Below are 21166 nucleotides of genomic sequence, written 5' to 3'. Positions count from 1 at the left end.
CGTTCTAAGTATCTACTTTTAGGACTTCTGAAAATTTGATGATGTGAAGTTTTAGGTCAAATTAATTTGAGAATTTACTAAATTCTACATGGTTCACAAACCTTAAAGCACCACTGCACTGCAAAAATGTAATCTTAGCAAGTGAAATGATATAATTTCAAGGCAATATTTTTTTTTCTCTGATAAGAATTTGTAACCTAATAAGCATTGTTTTCTGTAAGACTGTTTTACTAATTTTAGGAATAAGGATCTTATTCAGTCTTTTCTTTTAGAATTTTCACCTTGTTCTAAGTAATTTAAACTCAAAATAAGCACAAAAAGTCATGAGTCAAGTTATTCTGATTTTTCTGTACAAATTTAACCCACAAAATAAGGAATTTTGGCTTGTCTTACTTTACTCATTTTGAGACTTTGTGATTGGTTAGTTTAAGAAATCTTCCTAAGAAAAATCTGCTCACCCCATTGGCAGATTTTTGGCTTCATTTAGACATTTGCGTCTCAATTTACATATATTTTCTCTAGTTTTGCCAATAGATTTTTTGCAGTGTGTAGACCTGGTGAAGGTGATGAACATGTCCATAGCTAATTAAAGTTTTAATATTGTCTCCTCTCCTCTTATCTTCTATTATCTACCACTTAAAACATCAATATATAGTTATACTCATAAATTAAGCCCCACTTCTTCATTGCATATTATAATTCATATTACACCTTCCTACAAAGAGATTGTTTCTGGGTGATCAAAAAAAGCATAATTTCTGAGTTTCTGGTCCAGAATCCTTTTCTCACATCTTTGTCAGGCAGCAACACAGGACTAGGGTGCAATTACTCTGGACATGATGATAGATCACGTTTCCACATGCTCCAGCTGTACGTGCATATATGATATACATGAAAGCCCAATTTTATCTAATTCACTGCCATTACAAAACATATAGGTCGGTGCACGCTGCAATTACCCAGCCAAAGCCTGGTAACAATACACTTCATTTATACACACTTAGGGCAGCAGAATAAATGCTCTTTTGCTGTTCAGTACATTAACAAGACTGAAAATGCATTAAGGAATAAATAAAAGCTTACCAAACACGTGCTTTGAGTGTTGAATGTCAGGGTAGAGTTTCTGCATAATTTTGTGGTTTGATGTGAATTTCAGCATCATAAACTTTGGATGTTTTTACAGTGGTGATACTAGGAGCTGAGGGATGGCATTTCTATAGCACCAACACGGGCAATTTTCTATACAAAGGTAATTGTATATTTAAATGTCAATATCTCAACAATGCTTGGTAACACTTTCTATAAATCTCATGTACATAAGACTGTATAAACACATACCATAACATTATAATGCATTCATAAGGCATTATAAAGGTAGCTAAATAATTATAGAAAAACATTACAAATGACAATCAGCTATTAATATGTTGAAGAAAAGTATTCATCCTAAATAGTTCAACATAATTATAGCATTACACAAAGTGTGTTTATAAGTTTAAAAGCATTTTGGTCACTATGAAAGCTGGGACTGGGTTTCTTGGTTTTGCATCTAAAATATTATAAACAAAGCTAATGAGGCAGTATAATCACAATTCATAATGCATAATAAACCTTTAGTGACTGGTTCGCCTTACTGTAATAACTCAGACTTGAAAGCAGGATGCAAATGCAAGGAGGTTTTAATAAAAGCCATAAAGAAAACTAACAAAGTTTAAAACAAAGCTAATATTAGAAAGCAGACAGCACAATACTAGTTAGACAAAAAATGACCTAACAAAGGAAAACAAACAACGATAGACAAAGACAAAGGTAATACTAAGAAAAACAGAAGTAAATTAAAAAACAATACTTAACCAATTACACGGAGGGTTAAACAAAGCACAACAAAGGAAACGGGAAAACGTGGTATAAGTAGAGTCGGTGAAACAAGGAACACCCGGGGAAGATAATGAGGGGGCTGGGTAACAAGCTAATCAACAAGACAAACATGGGCTAAGGTGTAACACTTACCATCTCTTGCATGTAGTTTATTTAGACTAGAAATATATTTTCTGTTTGGCCATGCTTTCGCATAAACCACTGACTGCATTGTAAACATAATGGTTACTTGTCAGTGTGCTGCTTGTGTGACTGGAGGCTTCCTATACCGGGCAGTTCATGTGTCTGATGACTGCTGGAAAAACACCCTATCGGCTCCGTCCCCACTCCGTTTTCTCAGCATTTTTACATTTTCGTCAGTTTTTATTTTGTTCATTTTGTAAAAAAATATATATATATTTATGGACCAATAGAAATTATTTTATTGTCCTCTACTTAAAGGTTTGAAAAGATATTATAAATCATTTCAACACATGCCCCCCCAGTTTTTAAACCTTGTCACATTATTCAATTTACCCCCTATAAAAATATTAGATCAGTTTCTGTGACATCATCATTAAGGCAATGACACTGAACATGTCTCTTGAAGGATAGACTGCAAATAATAACACGTATAATTTTTTTTAACAAAAATATGTTTTATTGTCAGATGAAGATTGTGTCAGGCTTAATTGACCTCTGTAATATAAATGAAAGATAGTAAACTGTTGTTCAGGGGGAAAAACTGTAGTGCAGTGGAAAATTACCATTTCATAATGTAACTGTATCCAGGAATTATCCTTTTAAATATTTATTGGACTGCATGAATAATTTACAGGACAGTCAAAAGAAATTAATTTTAATTGAGATCCATACTGTAGTGAATGTGGATTGTCCCTTCAACTCTATTTTTAACCCTGTCATGCTGTTTTAACCCTTTGTTTTAAATCATTCTTAGTTATATTTGGATGATAAGAAAAAAAAACCTTAGGTAAATGCTTATTGGATAGTCAGGAAAATTTAAAAGCATAATATAATCTTAATATTAACACAGAATTTTGGATAAAATTTGAAGAAAAAAAAATTACTGCTATAATTTATAAATATTATTGCTATTTATAGGTATATGTTTGAGTAAAATGAACATTTTTGTTTTATTCTATAAACCTCGGACAACATTTCTCCCAAATTCCAAATATAAATATTGTTATTTAGCAAAATGAAAAATAACAAAAAGGATGCAGAGCTTTTAGACGTCAAATAATGCAAAGAAAACATGTTAATATTCATAAAGTTTTAAGAGTTCAGAAATCAGTATTTGGTGGAATAACCCTGGTTTTTAATCACAGTTTTCATGCATCTTGGCATGTTCTCCTCCACCAGTCTTAACCACTGCTTTTGGATAACTTTATGCCGTTCAGCTTGGTTTGATGGCTTGTGATCTAAACTCTTTCTCTTGATTATATACCAGAGGTTTTTAATTTAGTAAGATCAAAGAAACTCATAAATTTTATTTATTGTCTCTTTATTTTTTTATGCAGAGCTGTATGAGCTGTAATATTTCACAATATGAAATAAATTATAAAAAAGATGGACTTACTGAATCGTTAACTTATTGGTCGTGTTGTTAACTGAATCATTCAATGTGTTTGTTCATATGAATCGGTTCGTGGAAGTGAATCATTTTTGTGAACCGACTCCGCGCATTGGTGGGAGCAGTCAGAAGCGGCGGAGCGAAGCTTTACCGAAGCCCGACCCGAGCTGACGCGGAGTCAGGTGGAGCGCGGGCGGCAAATCAGTTGGTATCGCCGCCGGATCACGGCCGCTGTCAGGCGGGGAGATGAGGAGACTGTTCGGACCTTCTCGGAGTCGGGTTGGCTGTTCGCCGCTGTGGGTTAATTATCCGTTTGTCTGTTTGTTTTCTCGGTTCTTATCGCCGCGTTAAGTGACGTTTTCTCCGCCGATAGGGAGAGTCTTCGGTTCTCCCGAGTTTCTGTCTCTCTGTCACGGAGGAGCTCCGCGGAAACACCGGGCAGGAGAGATTAAAGCTGGAAAAGCTGAAACCGGAGTAAATCTGATGGTTCCGGAGGAGGCGCGCGGACCCGGTGAGGAGCTCTGAGTCAGAACGCCGGCAGGTAAAACACACCTTCATCTAAAACTAAAGAAAAACAGGAATCCTCCATGCTGTGTGGAGTAAATATGTGTTTTACTGGATTAGAATAACTTCTGGTGCTTGACCTCCCAGAAAACACAAGCTGTCTACTTTTCTACAACGTTGCTAAGACGTTGTGGAGAGGTTGGCCAACTTACGTTTTCTCAAAGTCTTTCTTTTTCAACTTTTTAAAATTACAGTCATGTTCAGCAACACATATATTTTAGCATATGATGCATTTCAACATTGTCACAGCGTGGACTAAGTTTCTACAATGCAGTGTTGGTACAAACACTGTTTACATTTTCTCAACAACATTGTCACAACCTTATCATTGGGTAAGGTAATACCTTAAACGTAAACATATTTTTCAACTTTGCAAAATTCCAGTCATGCTCTATTAAACATTATCTGGCAGTAGAATAAAACAGCATATATTTTACAATATGGTCCATTCCAATGTTGTCACAATGTTGTCTACTTTTGTAAAACATTGATACAACATTGTCCAGAGCTTACCCTGTTTACATTTTCATTCTCACAACTATTTTACAACTTTAGACATGTTCCCACATCTACTGTCTGACTGTAGAAAAAGTGATCACTTTTAGGGATTTAGAATGTGGTCCATTCCAGCATTCTCACAATGTTGTCTACTTCTATATAAGGTTGATACAACGTTGTCCAGAGCTTGCACTGTTTACATTTTCTCACTATAGCACAATTTTCTCAACTTTTTCATAATTCCAGTCATGTTCTGTTATCCATTATCTGACAGTAAAATAACACAGCATATTTTACAACATGGTTTGTTTCAATGTTGTTACAATGTTGTCTACTTTCATATAACATTGATACAACATTGTCCAGAGCTTGAACTGTTTACATTTTCTCAATAGATCCCTTTCCTAAACTTTCCAAAATTCCAGCCATGTTCTATTACCCATTATGTGGCAGTAAAACGTCATATGTTTTAAATTATATTGCAGTATATAATTTGTATATAATTGTTCTTCTTTCTTATTATGTTGTTGTAACATTGTCCAGAGGCTGCACTGTTTACGTTTTCACTCTCACAAACATTTTACAACTTCAGTCATGTTTCCTTATCCATTGTCTGACTGTAGAACAAGTGATAGTTTAAGAATATAGTCCATTCTAGCATTGTCACAATGTTGCCTACTTTCTTACAACATTGATACAACATTGCCACAACCTCATCATTATAGGCAACATTGCTTCTTGGTCATAAAACTACATTTTCAACTGTTCAAAATTCCAGTCATCTTTCATTATCAATTATCTGACAGTGCAATATACTAATAAATGGTATAGACTGGGGTATAAGGGTGCCACTGGTGTGGAACCCTTATTTAGGAAACAAATATTTGCACTATATTTCTTTGCTGTTCTCGTTCCCTAATTTTAAGTGACGCAGGTGAACCTAAAGAATCATATTTAACTGTGCATTTGCACTGTTTGTATCTTTTTGTAAACAAAAATATACCTGTGCATTAGCTTTTTTTGACAGTTCTCTAGAACACATCATGTACAGCTCTGAAAATAAAATAGACCACCAAAAAATCGAGTTTCTTTAATTTTACCTAATTAAATAACCTCTGGAATATAATCAAGAGGAAAATGGATGATCATAAGCTATCAAACTAAGCTGAACTATTGCTTACATTTTTGCACCAGGAGTGGCACAAATGTATCCAAAAGTAGTGTGTAGGACTGGTGGAGGAGAACATGTCAAGATGCATGAAAACTGTGGTTATAAACCAGGGTTATTCCACTAAATATTGATTTCTAAACTCTTAAAATATTATGAATATTAACTTTTTTTGCATTATTTGATGTCTGAAGCTCTGTATTTATTGTTATTTCAGCCATTTCTCATTTAATGCAAATACATTCTTTAAAATCGATTGGGCACCAAAACAACAGGTTGTCAGAGTGTAACTGGGTTTGCTGCAGTAGCTCAGTGTTCATGTCGTGCTGAGGGCTGACTGTGTGGATAAAAGACTTCCAAAAACTAGTTTATTTGTTTTTTGAGTGGGAATGCGGCGGGCTGTATGACTCTCTTCCTCTGGTAATCCGGAATAATTGGATATAAAACAGGCTGTCGGGTTTAAAGACACATATTGTAGCCGGTTAATGCGAAGCTGAAATTAAAACCTCCTCAAAAAAAAGTTTACGAAAACAAAACAAACCGGTTTAGCGCCTTTTTGGTTTAAATCCGGGTCATTTATGTAGTAGTGAATGGCTTAAATATTGGATATAATGTTGAGATGCTTGAGAACTTTTTTTCTATAAAAATTACGCTTTTAAGCGCTCAGATACGAAACATTATTGGGTATTTCGGTGTTTTAATCCAATTAAAGTCGAATTTACCTCAGTTTACGTATTTAAACGACCTTATATCGTGGGAAACAAACCCAAACAGAGCCGTTGGCTGAATGTGAAGGTGCGCGCGCTGAAGGCGCCTGAGAAGGACAGATTAGCGCGAGCCTTGTGTGTGTGTAGTGTTTATATGGTGTGTGTATTTAACGCGTTGTGGGGACCATATCGTCCTTGTTTCGAAATAAAAAATATTTAATTTTATTATATGTATATATTTTTATTTTTGATATAGGAAATAAAATACATTCATTTTTTCATTGTTTCAATAAATGTATGACGATTTTTTAAAATTATTATTAAATTTAAAACTTCAATATTTTAAATACTCTATTTTTTTCCAATTATTTTACGTTAAAGTTTAAGTCCATAGAACGCTTTTTTAATTATAGCATTATAGTAGTTTTACATATTGTGTAATATACAAGAAAAAAATATATTGGCTGTGCTTCAGCAAAGATTTTTGAATACCCTTTTTAAAGAGTTATAAGAGTTAACACTAAATATAGGTTTCACTACTGTTACAAACCAAATACACTGTACCAGTCTTGTTTCGGACATACCTCTTCTCATTCAATGTTTTTTTTCCTTTCTTTTTATGATTTTTTTTACATTGTAAGTATAATATTGAATATATTAAAGCTGTACAGGAACATGTGATATTATATTACAAACTAAATGTGTTAAACAAACCAGAATATGTTCTATACTTTAGATTAGTAGCCACATTCAGCTTTGAGGACAGATCTGCACACTCTTGGTGTCTTTATGAGGGAGAGGGAGACCTGCAATAGTTTCTCTGAGTCTTGAAGGAGTTCCTGGAGGGGCTGAAAAATAGTTGCTCATTTCAGTTGATCAGGTTTAGATCAGGGGATTCTGAGGGGCGAACAGTTTTTTACAGTTTACTATGTAATTCCATATGTGTGCCTTAATTGTTTTTAATTGTGTTTAATATTAATCTACCAGGTAGAAAACAAAATAAAGAATAACTCTACATAATATAACAGAGCTCTTTTTTTTCTTCAGCTTGTTACACCAATACCCATTACTTACATTTAAAAAGCAAGATTTGTTTGTTTACTAACATGTTGAAGTTAGGGAGAACAGCCAGAAATCATCCCCTCAAAGAAAACTAAATAAAAAACATAGAAAAAAAAAGATCCCCACCATTGAGTCTTCTTTTTTAGAGAAGCCACACAAATAATGTCCCCCCCCCCCCCCCCAAGAAAAGGAAACATACAGTTTAAACCTTCTTCTCCAGCATGATAGCCCTTATCATTCAGGGATCGTCTACAGCAGTTTCAGTGGAGAGATCGCCCACCAGCTCTATCTGGTTTAACATATGGAAACACTTGCATACGTTAAGGTCCCACAGTTTTCAAGAGCAGAGGGCACAGACATCGTGACACAACATAGAAAAAACAACTAAAAACACACACAAACAGTACTATACTATTAAGTCTATTATGTACATTGTCGCATTGCCTAAGCTTGAACTAAAACAATTAAAGACATTTTAAACATTTTGCTCGAACAATGTTAACTTTTTAAGTCTGAGCAGCGTAGATAAGTAATATAATACAGGAAATTGACAAATCCTGCACCTAACAGCTGGGGTTATGCATAGGGCTCAGCCAGGATCTACTACTCACTCAACTAACAACAATAGCAAAACCACCACAATCTGATACTGGCTCGACAAGAATCCAGAAGCACAGCCTAACACTATGTTCACGGTCCATTGCCTCAACTGCCAAGTAACAAGTAACCAAGTTACTTACCAAAAAATAACCTATGAACAAACAGAATCCCTCCTTAATCTAAGCTCACTTCCTTTAACTATGGCAACAACACACTTACCTAAGCACAATCACACACAATAAATCACATTATAAGTTGCGTGAGCAGAACACAGCAACCACTACCATCTGATACTGGCTCGACAAGAATCCAGAAGCATAGCGAACTATGTTCATGGTCCGTGCCTCAACTGCCAAGTACTCAGACGTCTACAAAAACTCATGAGACAAATTATTACAAGAGCAGGACCACACCAATCCCCTTCATCCAAACTCTAACACAAACTTCAGTGCAAACTTCAGTAGATAAACTTGATCTTGGCAACATTTGGAGTGAAGAATTTCTGTTGTTAAAAGGGGGAATTTTACCACGCTTTAAAATGTTCTGTATAAATCAATTACTAGTTGTTAAGAGTTGTTAAGAGGGTGTGGTTTAAAATTGTTTAATTTCTTGTAGAATCCTAAATGTTGAGGACGTCTGGTTTTCCACTCGCCTCTTATTTTTACAGTATGATAACTGTCTAAAAAAAATCACAGTTTTAGTTAGGAAGTTTAGACACAGTTAAAATAACAGTCCGTATTTTTTTCTTTCTAAACTGAAAGCAGATGCATTTCTGAGTGGAGAAGGGATAAAATATTGTGTTTAATGGTACCAGTGTGCTGGAACGACCATCCCTGCTAAGCCTAATATATTTATTCTAAAAACTGGGGTCGCACGTCTTTACGTACTTACGTCACAGTTTTACGGAACATGAGTGGCTGGTGGAGCAATGGAGACTTTAGAAGGGGAAACTCAGTAGAGCTCAGTAGTTCATTTACCCATAGTAAAAATGAAGAAACAAAGAAGTAAAGTTTCTGACTGAGTGCACTCTCTCTTACTGACTGAACATAACCTGGAATCGGATTCATCCGCTCTGAAAGGAGAAAGCATCACACCCGCCCAGTTTAAAATTATTCTTCTGCATTCTCTGTCCAGTTACCCATTCTCACCAGAGAGGGCCCTAAATCCCAAAACGTACAGTCATCAGCTTTAAGAAGCGTTAGATTTACAGCATGTTTTAGAAACTGGATTGGTTCCCCTGGAACTGCCCTAAACTGGTTTATTACTTTTCTAACTCACAAACAGTGATGGCATTGATCAGACCCTTTTGGTGTAAGTGCTCTTTGGTAGGAATGTTTTTGCCTTTTTTTTGCCTTATTGAATATAATCTCATGACCCTGAGCGTAATATGCAGACATTTCGAGGCATTTCATAAACAAAAACTTCTGTTTTTATTGCTCTGCCTTTAAATCTTATTATATATACTGTCTGTAAACAAGTTTTGTTCTAAGTGGTTGCAGCGTGGGTGGATAGGTTTACAAGGCTGTAGGCTAAATGGGCAGTTGTAAAAATCTAATTGTGTTTGTTTTAATGGCACTACAACAAACAACTGACTAAAAAAATAGGCTTGCAAAATGTTTGCAGCTTAGTTTACATATATAGACTTTATGCACTAAATGAGTTCCTTTTCTTTTAAATAAGGTGAGATGAACTTGGCTTTCCATTGTTTTATCTACAGCTGCTATGTGCCACCTAAGCTGTGGTGATCCAGAGATATATATATTGCAGAAAATCAGAAATGCTTGAATTAAAAAAAAAGATATTTTTTTAGATCTTTAATAATGCAAAAAAACTAAGTTCATATTCATCTATATCAATCAATATTTGGTAGAATAACCCTAGTTTTTAATCACAGTTTTCATGCATCTTGGCATCATGTTCTCCTCCACCAGTCTTACACACTGCTTTTGGATAACTTTATGCCAATCCTGGTGCAAAAAATCAAGCAGTTCTTCTTGGTTTGATGGCTTGTGATCATCCATCTTCCTCTTGATTATATTCCAGAGGTTTTCAATTTGGTCAAATCAAAGAAACTCATCATTTTTAAGTAGTCTCTTATTTTCTTCCAGAGCTGTATATCATAAAATAAGACTATATTACCACCCACAGTGCAGCACAGTGTGTGGTGGTGATCTTGACCGTTGTTGTCTGGCTAGAATTGTCTATGCAAACAGAAAAGTAATACAGAAGTTCAAAATCATTTAAGACTAGGAACAGATTTTACATTGGTTTTAATGGGGTTCTCCAGTCAGCATGGGCTAAATTATCAGCTCATAATCAGCATCTTATATTTGGGCTGTGAATCAGTCAGTAGCTATAAATATGGCTAATAAGTATCCAATACATCAAATCTCTTCATCTCTAATATATTTTTCCTGTTTTATTTTTGGTTCTATTTTGCTCAACAATACATCTGCCTCTTTGATATATTAAACAGATGCCCTTGCCCAGAGCGACTTCAACCCAGACAGTTTTCTTCAAAATATCCATAGCTAGTTTGTAGAGACTAGGATTAACTGATACACCAAGATTTTAAAATGTTTTTTTTATTAGTTTAGGAACTCTTTGAAAAGATGAGTCTTCAGTCTGAGTGTGAAGACCTCTAGTGGCTCTACTGTTCTGAGGATGATTAGCAGGATATAGCAAGGACATGTGTGAAAATACCTCAGCAATATGTTAATTTATGTGAAAGACCTTGGTATCATGTTGTACATCGTGTGTAATATGGAGAAGGTTTTATGATGGTTGCAATGCATGTTTTATTGTACAATGAGAAATTACTCTATAAGCTGATTTATGACCTGCTTTTATTAGCTAGCTTGTCAATTGACAGGATGTTTCCACCAGGAAAAGGTGTGTGTGTGTGTGTGTGCATGTAGGTTTTAAAGGTTCAGTAGCCCCTGATGACCCAGATGCATATGTGGACTGTCCACTGGCATATCCGCATGCATCATTGAACTGTGAAATGCGGGCGAGTGGGATTGATTTTTCTCGTCCGCTATCACATTGACAAGTACGATCCCTCACTGCTGTGAATTCACCCTCAGCCACTCTGCTGAGACCCAGGGATGACTGCTCTTCTCTTCCTTCCTATGTCAATGGTTGCCATAGTAGCAGTATGGAATTGTGCTTTGAAGGGTTAACAAGCAGCCATTGTAATCATACATCAAATTTTCACAGAACAACATAGCTGGGTCTGAACCTGGGCCCTATTTTTATACCTATACATATAAAAATCCAGATCCCTTTATAGATTTAAAGCATTAGTGTTTTATATTATATGTACTCCTAACAGTGAAGTAAGCATGCCTCGCACACTGTGCACCTGTGTATATATGGATGACTATTGACTGTTGTCAGGGTTTAAATTAGTCAGTGGCGCTCCTGTCTTTTTCCAAGATAAAGACACGCCACCAATTTACCTGAACACATCTCACTTCCAAACCACCACAACGTTCAGCATAGATTCATTCCTAAACTCCCATGCTATTTAATGGCACAGGCCCAAGGCATGAAAATAGACTATTGACAGGGTGTAAGGTAGCAAAGAGCATTACGACATGCCTTTTGCAGGGTGTACCGTAGGGCCCCTAGTGTCCCATTTTTTTTCTTTAAAAATTCTACACACATTCTCTATTGTAGAAAGTTCAGGACTGCAGGCAGACTAGTCCAGTTTTCATCACATCTTCTTCTACAAACATGCCTTTGTCATGTTTGCAGTATGTGGTGTTGCATAGTCTTAGTAAAAAATGCATAGATGTCCCTAGAATAGATGTTGTCTTGAAGACAGCGTATGTGGTTATAGAATCCTGATGTATATTTCTGGATTAATGTTGCATTAAATAAGTGTACTGACCAAACCCTATACCATGACAAACCCTGCTTTTTGGACTTCTTGCTGATAGCAGTCTGGATGGTCCCTGTTGTTTTTTCTTTAAAAAAAGATGTAGAGTAATGATTTGTCGACCACAACACATGCTTCCAATAATTGATGGTTTTTCAAGATGCCTCTATGCCCAGAAAACTTGACGGCAATTCTAGACATGGTTCATTTTAAGTGGTATTCGTGATCCCTTGTCCACATGGTTCTATCAGCTATTGTTGAATGATGTTTCTTGATGCAGTGCTGTCTATCTGAGAGATCAGGGATGTTTCGATTCCATCTATCCACCTTTGTCCATGTATCAAAAAAAATATATCCTCCTCACTCAGTCCATATGCTACCTCTCAGAGACACGTGTAGCCCCAAGCACAGGCCCATATGCCACTTCTTTCCTCCACTCTCCTCATCTGTGTCACACATCTGCTGTGTGTGCCCTCACGCCACTGGCTTCTCCCTTGCCGTACAGTGCTGCCTGCGGTGGCAAATGTCAGTGTCTGTCAGCACTGAACTTCAATCTGTACTCTTTGGGAGATCATAGTGCATAGAACATAGTGCTGTGTGATGTGTTCCTATATGTACCCCTGTGGAAACCTTTGTTCAGTAGGGAATTGTACCAATGCTGATGCCTACTTCTGCTGTCTACTGTCATAAGATGTTATATTGTTGCATAGATCATAACCAATAACAGAGCTTGACATCTGACAGTACTAAAGCACTAAAACCACCAAAGCCTGTGTGTAATATAATAAAAATAACCACAAAATTGTATCTTCGACTTAGCATCTTGGGTTTTTTGTGGTGTGTTAAATTTACCTTGGTTTTCAGATGCCAGGTTTGGGAATTATGCTACATTGTGAGACCAGTGTTGTGCAATTCATATTTATTATGAACACTAAACTGAATGACTTAGTTTACAAAAAATGAACGAAATCACGAGCATCGTTCACATCTACTAAATAATCCCCAGTCAACTGTATAATAAAGTAGAAGCGACTGGAGAAAGAAAGCAACTCAGCAACAGCTCCATCCAAGCCTTACATCACCGAAAATAAAGCAGGCGGTAGTTAAAAAAGAGCGATAGTTTTGGCAATATAGTGTACTAGTGCATCTCAAAAAATTAGAAAATCAATGAAAAGTTAATATATTTCAGTAATCTAGTTCAAAATGTGAAACTTATATATTATATAGATGTATTTCACACAGAGTGATCTATTTTAAGCGTTTATTTCTTTTATTATTGATGATTATGGCTTACAGCCAACAAAAACCCAAAAATGTGTCTCTTAGAAAATTAGAATATTATATAAGAGCATTTGATACTTTTGGCAGTGTGGGCAGTGTTATACATCACCATAAAAGTTGTCAGCAGAGAGAAGCATGAAGTGCTGTAAGATTTTCTGGCAAAACACTGCACTGACTTTAGACTTGATGATAAAACACAGTGGATCAACACCAGCAGATGACATGTCTCTCCAAACCATCACTGATCATCAGTAAATTTTACATTTCATTTGTAAATCAAGGGACCAGTGTCTGGAGGAAGAGTGGAAAGACACACAGTCCAAACTGTTTAAGGTCTAGCGTGAAGTTTCTACAATCAGTGATGGTTTGGAGAGACATGGCATCTGCTGGTGTTGGTCCACTGTGTTTTATTATCAAGTCTAAAGCCAGTGTAGTGTTTTCCCCAAAGATCTTACAGCACTTCATGCTTCCCCTTTACTGACAACGTTTATAGAGATGCTGATTTCATTTTCCAGCAGGACTTGGCACACTGCCCACACATTACCAAAAGTATCAATTTGTCTTATATAATATTGTAATTTTCTTTTGGTTTTCATTGAAATTCACATTTAAAATAGATCACTCTGTGTGTAATACATCTATATAATATAAGAGTTTCACATTTTACTACTGAAATAAAGTAACTTTTCAATGATGTTCTTATATTTTGAGATGCACTAGTATATCTGGATGTGTTTCTCATCAAGACGCTGCATGTTTGCTCAGTAAAGGATGGATTTTTGAATATATATAAATAACAATACAGCCAAAAATGGAGATTCCTGGACTCTTGGTACATGCATTTTTTTTTTTATTTAGGGGACCTTACAGTGCAGGAATGGGAAATTAAGGGATGAGTGGAGCTATAGAAGATGATCCAGAGATGTCCTAATGGTTGTTGACACCCTTTCTAATAAATGCTTTCAGTTACTTTAAGATATACCTACTGTGGTTGTGTTTTTTATGCCACTGTATAAGTTTAACCATCTCTGAATCTCACAAAGCATGGAACTCCACTGCCAGAACCTCAGAAGGTAATGAATAGAGGTTTAGAGACTCATAAAAAGGCAGGAAGCACATGCCTGCTGCACACACTAATGCCTTGCATAGGTCTCCTAGGTACCATGTCTTCAGCTTATGTAAATGCACTTTTAATTATCACATTAAAAATGTATTAGACCGCATTTGGAACTGAACTACAAGAGAAAAGCTCTTCAGGAGGAGGTTAGGAAGTACCTGTCTCACGGTCACTGGCACTTGGAAATGTGGGTTTGAACCTATGCCAGGTCTGGCTTACGCTAGTAAACGTGCAGCTGCAGGATGCAGAGATGAACTGATGTGACCCTACGCTCTGATTATCCACCATCAAGGAATTATTTTATTTAGATCCTGGAACCAGGGCTTTCAGCTCAGCTCTTCGCAAATCGGCAGTTATCTCCCCATAGTAATTCTTTTTTAGTCTTTTTTTTATTGTTTTACTCATTCTGATGGATGACAAAAGGATTTTAAATGTGTGACCTCGCATTTATATCCCAGCAAAAAGTCATGGAAATAGTTGTGGACAACATTGTATTGATTCTGGATTCTGGAAAATACACTGTAAAGAGAAAAAAACAACAACAAAAGCCTCTGTTAGTTTTATCAGGAAGACTCTAGAGGCAAGTCTGTAATATTAGCATCTTTAATTTCGATAGTATTAACAATGTCATACTAAAAATGAATGTAAATTTAGTCTTTGGCGTAGGCCCCATCCTCTGCCAGGTCTGCAACATCTAGACCCTCGCAGATCCTGCCGTATGTTGGAGGTAGGGCCGAAACTAACCCCCTTGGCAGCTGGTGGGACCAAACTGGAGGCAGTGGAGGAAAAAAGGAGAAATGAAAAGGCACCTGTGAGCAGAAAAGGGAGTGTAAGGAAACATGAAAGCTGGAGATTGGTTGAGAAACGAGTGACTAGCATTAAAGTTATCTTCTAGACCTAGCTTTGAAGTTTATAGTTTTCCCTAAAGAAAAACTAGAAAAACATGGCCAGCACAACAACTCTCAAAAGGCATACTACCACAGGTCTAGGGCCTCTGCTGGCTGGTTGCAGTATGATGTGTAGCTCCGCCCATCCCCATATGTTTCAGTGACAAAACAGACAGTTTTGAATTTCATTTTTCTCCTCTGAACTGTCCTATTTCTGATGTTTAATTTCAATAGTTAGTTTTTCCTGTGCTAATGTTGGCACACTTTGTTCTCCCAGAAATTAGTTTCAAAACAATATTCTGCCATATTGTAAGAGTCCTAGGCTGATCTAGAGCATATCGTCGCTGTCCAATGAAAACCAAGTATCTCCATTTTTGATAATTTTTAGTTTACTACATAATCTCTACACACAAACTGACCCTTAAACTGTGCCACAATTTCTTGATGAATGGACCAATAGAAATACTTCAAATTGACCTTAAAATAAACTCTTTTTACATTGACCTCCACCTGTCACGATAATTTTTTGCAAACTATATGTTGTCCCAGAAATTATTGCGATAAACGATATTGATGGCATTTTAAGGCATTTTAAATGGTACTATAATAATAATAATACAATATCATAACAAAAGAATTACACCCTTTTAAAGACAATAAACTTTCCGTTCACTGACTTAATTTCGGAACCCGAAAAAGTTCCCAGCTTGAACCAAAGTAGGTTATAGTCATAAACAATATATATATATATATATATATATATATATATATATATATATTGTGGGTCCAGGGGTCCATCCAACACCATGATGTCCAGCCCCGGTCTGGTCAGCTGGCCCGTGTTGCACCAGCAAAAAGACTTTGCCTTAGCCTTCACTCTAGAGAGACATTGACGATGAGGCAACACGAACCTAAGAGACACTAAAGTCAAGCGACTAGAGCCGCACTGGGAAGTTTCTATGTTTCTAAGTTCCTATGTTTGTTTTTGATGTTGATTTTTCCATTTTTCTTAAAAAAAGGTACTTTTGTGTTCATTTACTTTCTGTGTCTGAGCTGTAGTTGATCTCTAGTCAAACTAGCTTTTTATTATTATTAATCATATTATTATTGATCACCACCATCTCTTGGTTACATTAGTTACATAATTCAAGAGGAATGCAAAATCCTGCACCTAACACTTTAACTGGGGTTAAAAAAAGGCTCAGCCCATTCTCGTACACAAAAATGACAAGGTCCTGTACTTAACAGCTAAGTTGCTGTATTGCACAAATAAATTAATCGAAATGATTGTACCCACAACAATTAACTCCAAATATTTGTATATATAAATAGAGATCTTGTTGCCTTGTTTTCACACCACTGAAAAAAAAACCTCTGTCACTGCTGTTGTCCATTTACTCTTTCCCTTATAGTCTTTTCCTTCTCCTTGAAGTAAAAGTCACATGATTTTCAATGTGAATGTTTAGACTTAGTCAGATACATACACATAACACATACCACGGAATTCAATGTCAGATTATATTTTTTATCTTATTTGGAGCATTTGTATGTGCTGCGTAATCATAGCCTAGAAATATGTAATTTTAGCATTTACTAGTTAGTTAGTACTATATAGATTATTATAAAGCTTGTTTCTGACTCTAGCAGGACATATGCATATGTTTTTGAAAGCATTTGCATATGTTGCTGGTGGATTAAATATCAGACAGCAGTGGCTTTTCCGAAGGTTTCCTATGTCAGATGTTGTCCTAGTAACCTGCGCTTCAAAGTCAATTAGACACAAAGTGGATCAGGCCTGAGATCTGGCATTAAGCTTCACAAGGAGCCGGGGATTTGGTGTGACACTTGAGGAACCCTGCAGCTACAGTTTGTGCCCTTTGAACCACGGCCATTCTCTGAGCTCATTTGAGATGGTGATTCCATACAGGCTTACACATATATGTTGTGAAATTCCTAAACGGAGCAGAGCATGAGCTGATTTGAATGACTGAGTATTCAGTAATTTCAATTTTATGTCTTTATTTATTATTTTATTATAAGTGGGCCTGTAGATGTATAAGTTGCCTGATAATACCTGTGGTTTAATTGGAACTGACAGAAGTACACTATAGAGACAAAAGTATTGGGACACCTTTTCATTCATTGTTTCATCTGAAATCAGGCGTATTAAAAAGTTTTTTTTCCAGCTTTTGTTGAAGTAACAGTTTTTACTGTCCAAGGAAGGCTTTCTAATAGATTTTGAAACATTGGTGTGAGGATTTGATTGAAATCCATTCCTGCATTTGAGATCTTTGTAAGGTTTTTGCAACACATGAAAAAAAATGGTAAGGAGGTAGTAAGTAATTAATCAATGGTCCCATCACATGTACTGACACAAACTCATACCATGACAGAATTTGGCTTTTAGATTTGTTGCTAAATAAAATAACAGTCGGGGTGTCCAAACTTTTGACCAACAGCTGCCCCCCCTCACACACAGTACTGGAGCGCTGGCTGGCGGTGTGCGGGGTCCAAACCTTTGAGCAGTAGCTGGTTTATCCAGCAGCTCCTCCATACACACACAATACTGGAGAGCGGGGCAGAGGAGGCGTTCCGTGTGCAGAGTCAGCTGATGGGTGAGATGGAATGTTGCCCCCCTATTCATTCCTATGTGGCAAATTTGTGTGACTATTGTATAAAAAAAATGTACATTGTATCGATTTGTGCAGAATATTTTCTAAAAAAAAAAACACAATAAGTTCTGAAAGCATTCTGAAAATGTGACCTACGTGGGTGTGCAACTTTCTTACCTTTTATTCTTAATAGGCAAAAATTCAAACATTAAGGAAGATGATATGAAATCTGTATGTCCGACCAAAAAGCTGTATACAAGCCCACCATTCCCGATCCTGATGCACAATTCACAGTTGGAACGGAGTCGATATCTAAAAAATTGTCACCTTTGTCACCATCTTGTTAGTGATTCTTATATCTCTCTGTTTTTAGTGTGTCTCTGAAAAATCTCTGTTTAAAGGGATATGTAGCCCTAAAACTTTCCCCTACCCCTTAAGCCTAACAAGAATCAGGAGTCAGGGTAAGTGTTAGGGTCAAGACGTGAAATGTGATTGTGTCTTGGACTAAATATTAATATATTGTACATCATGGATATATATATATATATTTTTATTTTCGAAACTGCCAAACCAGTGTCACGTTCTCGTCTGGTTTTGCATCTCTCTGGTCTGTCCCTGTGTTTATTTACCCTCTGCACATGCCCTGTGTGCATCCCATGTCTCTGCCCCTGTCTTCTGTGTGCTTACGTGTTAATTTGTAGCTCCGCCCCCTTGTTAACTAGGCCCAGGAGTGTCTTATTTCCTGTCCTTGCTTGTGTGTATAAATAGTTCTCCTTTTTCGTGTGTTCCTTTTGTCTCTGTTTTTGTTTCTGTGTTTGTTTATTAAGCAAGTTTAAATAAATACTCACACTTACATCCGCTCTCCACGTCTCGTTCCTGCTCCAACCTGACAACCAGCAACAAAACATTAACAACCAAAAAATTAATAAAATTTAAGGTGGCTGGGCTCAACAGTGATCCTTCGAAAGTACCCAAGTAGTAACAGTGCAGGGATATAGATATGTGGCCAGAAATGTGGTATGTCGTTAAAATACCAATTCAACAAAGTGAGAACGCACCTGGTTCTTAAAAGGGAAAGGTAAGCGGCAAGCTGATTGGTTTATTTTATGTTACACCAAAACACACCCATGATCAATTAAGAGAATTTGTACATGCCTTTAGCATGCTTCGAGCTGCACACTGACGTGCCCTAAATAAAAAAATTTAAAAAGCGGTTGACTGCTGGCGTTCATTCAATTCTAACATTTTTCTAACAGGAATTGATGGAATTTGAGTGAAACACTTCTGCCTTATTGGGTTTTTTACCCATCATTAATAAATCGTTTAAAAACAGGGTCTTTCTCAACAAAAAGCGGTTCAAGCCTTGGCTACTTTGATTGTTTGTGTGGACTGCAGAATGTTTTATGAAGCTAAAAAGGGCAGCGAGTTGCAAAAGGTTGGGAGCCCCTGCTCTAAACTCTTAATTCTGAATTTTAGTAGTAGGTCAGTAGGGTTATAGGTATATGTTTGAGTAAAATTAACATTGTTGTTTCATTCTATAAACTACGGACAACATTTCTCCCAAATTCCAAATAAAAATGTTGTCATTTAGAGCATTTATTTGCAGAAAATGGGAAATGGCTGCAATATTCAGATCTCAAATAATGCAAAGAAAACAAGTTCATATTCATAAAGTTTTAAGAGTTCAGAAATCAGTATTTGGTGGAATAACCCTGGTTTTAAATCACAGTTTTTATGCATCTTAGCATGTTCTCCTCCACCAGTCTTACACACTGCTTTTGGATAACTTTATGCCACTCCTGGTGCCAAAATTTAAGCAGTTCATCTTGGTTTGATGGCTTGTGATCATCCATCTTCCTCCTTATTTTATTTCAGAGGTTTTCAATTTGGTAAAATTAAAGAAACTCATCGTTTTTAAGTGGTCTCTTATTTTTTTCCAGAGCTGTAGAAGGGGTATCCACAAACATTAGGACATGAAGATTATGAGCAGTTCTGAGAAGCGAGTTTACCTGAGGCTAGTGTCAGACCATCTTTAGCACTTGCTGAGTTCTTCTTGTTTGACTCGTGATTTTATTCGATGATTTAACATATTTTAATTTAATGCGAGGGGATTTCACCAAGTTAACGTTAAAAGGTTGCACTGATTCAGAAAGAAATTGTGCTTTTATAACACAATTTCAGGGTGCGTTGTAAAAAGCTTATTTGACCTCTTTCAGAGTCTGTTAACTGAAACCTGTGATAGAAACACATGCTTTATTGGCTCAGAGACGAAAGGAGATTACTTGTAGATGAGATGATTAACATTGCTTGATTAGCCGTGTGCTGTGGACGCTGGTGGCAGAAACACATTAGAAATGGAGAATTTCAGTTTTAGTTTTCTGACGAGTTTTTAATTTTGATAAATACTTTTAACCCATTTAAGAGCCAAAACCCAGTTCTGAATATTTACACAAAATCTAAAATTAAATGTGTTAAATTAATTGTTTAAAGAGCTCATAAAGAGCATAAAGAGCTTCTTATCATTGTGATAAGAAGAGCACATGGGTGATTCTCACGAAATCAGACTAATGAGGTGGCATTAAGGAGTGTGATGAACAGGTAAATGCTATCAATTTGGGAAACACTGGTTTATAAACATCTCATCAAAGGCTATATTGGAAGTGATTAAAAGTAGACATTGTGATATTTTAAATTATGTATTTTTTATAATTTAGTGTGAAATTCTCAGTACCGCAACGCGTCCATTGCTGAATCTCGGCTCTTCAATTACACAATTTTAATATTTAAAATAAATAAATAATAAAAAACTTAAATGTATCTCATAAAGTAAATTGTTACAGTCAATAAAAATGTATTACTTGGAATTCATTGGTAAAAGAAAAGAAAATATTTAGAAAAATAACTTTGGTCAGAACCAATGTTCTCAGCCTCCGCAACAATTTTCAAGCACCATTTAAGACCACAAGGAACAGACAAAAAACAGCCATTTTGAGAGGGGGGACACCTTTTAGTATGACACCCAAGATGGCTACCAGGTAAGCACCTAATTTTATACCTCTCCAGATAAATGTTAAAAACTTGGTTGTCAGCGAGCATACACAACTTTTTGTTTCTCATTACCGAAACAGCTAGTTTTTAATGTTTAAAAAAATGAAAATGTTATTGTGTTTTGGGAATTTTTAAGGTTTTTAAAGTCTAAATACAAAAAGCTAGCAAAAGTTTAGCCAGGCATCATGGTGGCCCCACAGAGTTCAAAGAAGGTTAAGGTCCCTCATACTCCGCAACAGCCTTCTCATACACCGCAACAATTTAAGGCCTGTTGCGGTAGAGAGATTC

At 36.3% G+C, this 21166-nt stretch overlaps 1 protein-coding gene across 2 annotated transcripts in view; it reads left to right on the top strand.

Moving 5' to 3' along the window:
* Nucleotides 1-3594: 3594 nt before the first annotated feature.
* LOC103043041 (growth hormone receptor) overlaps nucleotides 3595-21166 on the top strand; it is a 63961-nt gene continuing 46389 nt past the window's right edge. For both annotated transcript variants that reach the window (XM_007254841.4, XM_007254840.4), the window contains exon 1: nucleotides 3595-3992. The gene's annotated coding sequence lies outside the window, so the exon portion shown is untranslated. The remainder of the gene's footprint in view (nucleotides 3993-21166) is intronic.

This window comes from Astyanax mexicanus, chromosome 21 (genome assembly GCF_023375975.1).
Source record: "Astyanax mexicanus isolate ESR-SI-001 chromosome 21, AstMex3_surface, whole genome shotgun sequence".
NCBI classification, from domain to species: Eukaryota; Metazoa; Chordata; class Actinopteri; order Characiformes; family Acestrorhamphidae; genus Astyanax; species Astyanax mexicanus.
Note: the sequence above shows the minus strand (reverse complement) of the source record. Positions and strands in the feature narration are given on the sequence as shown.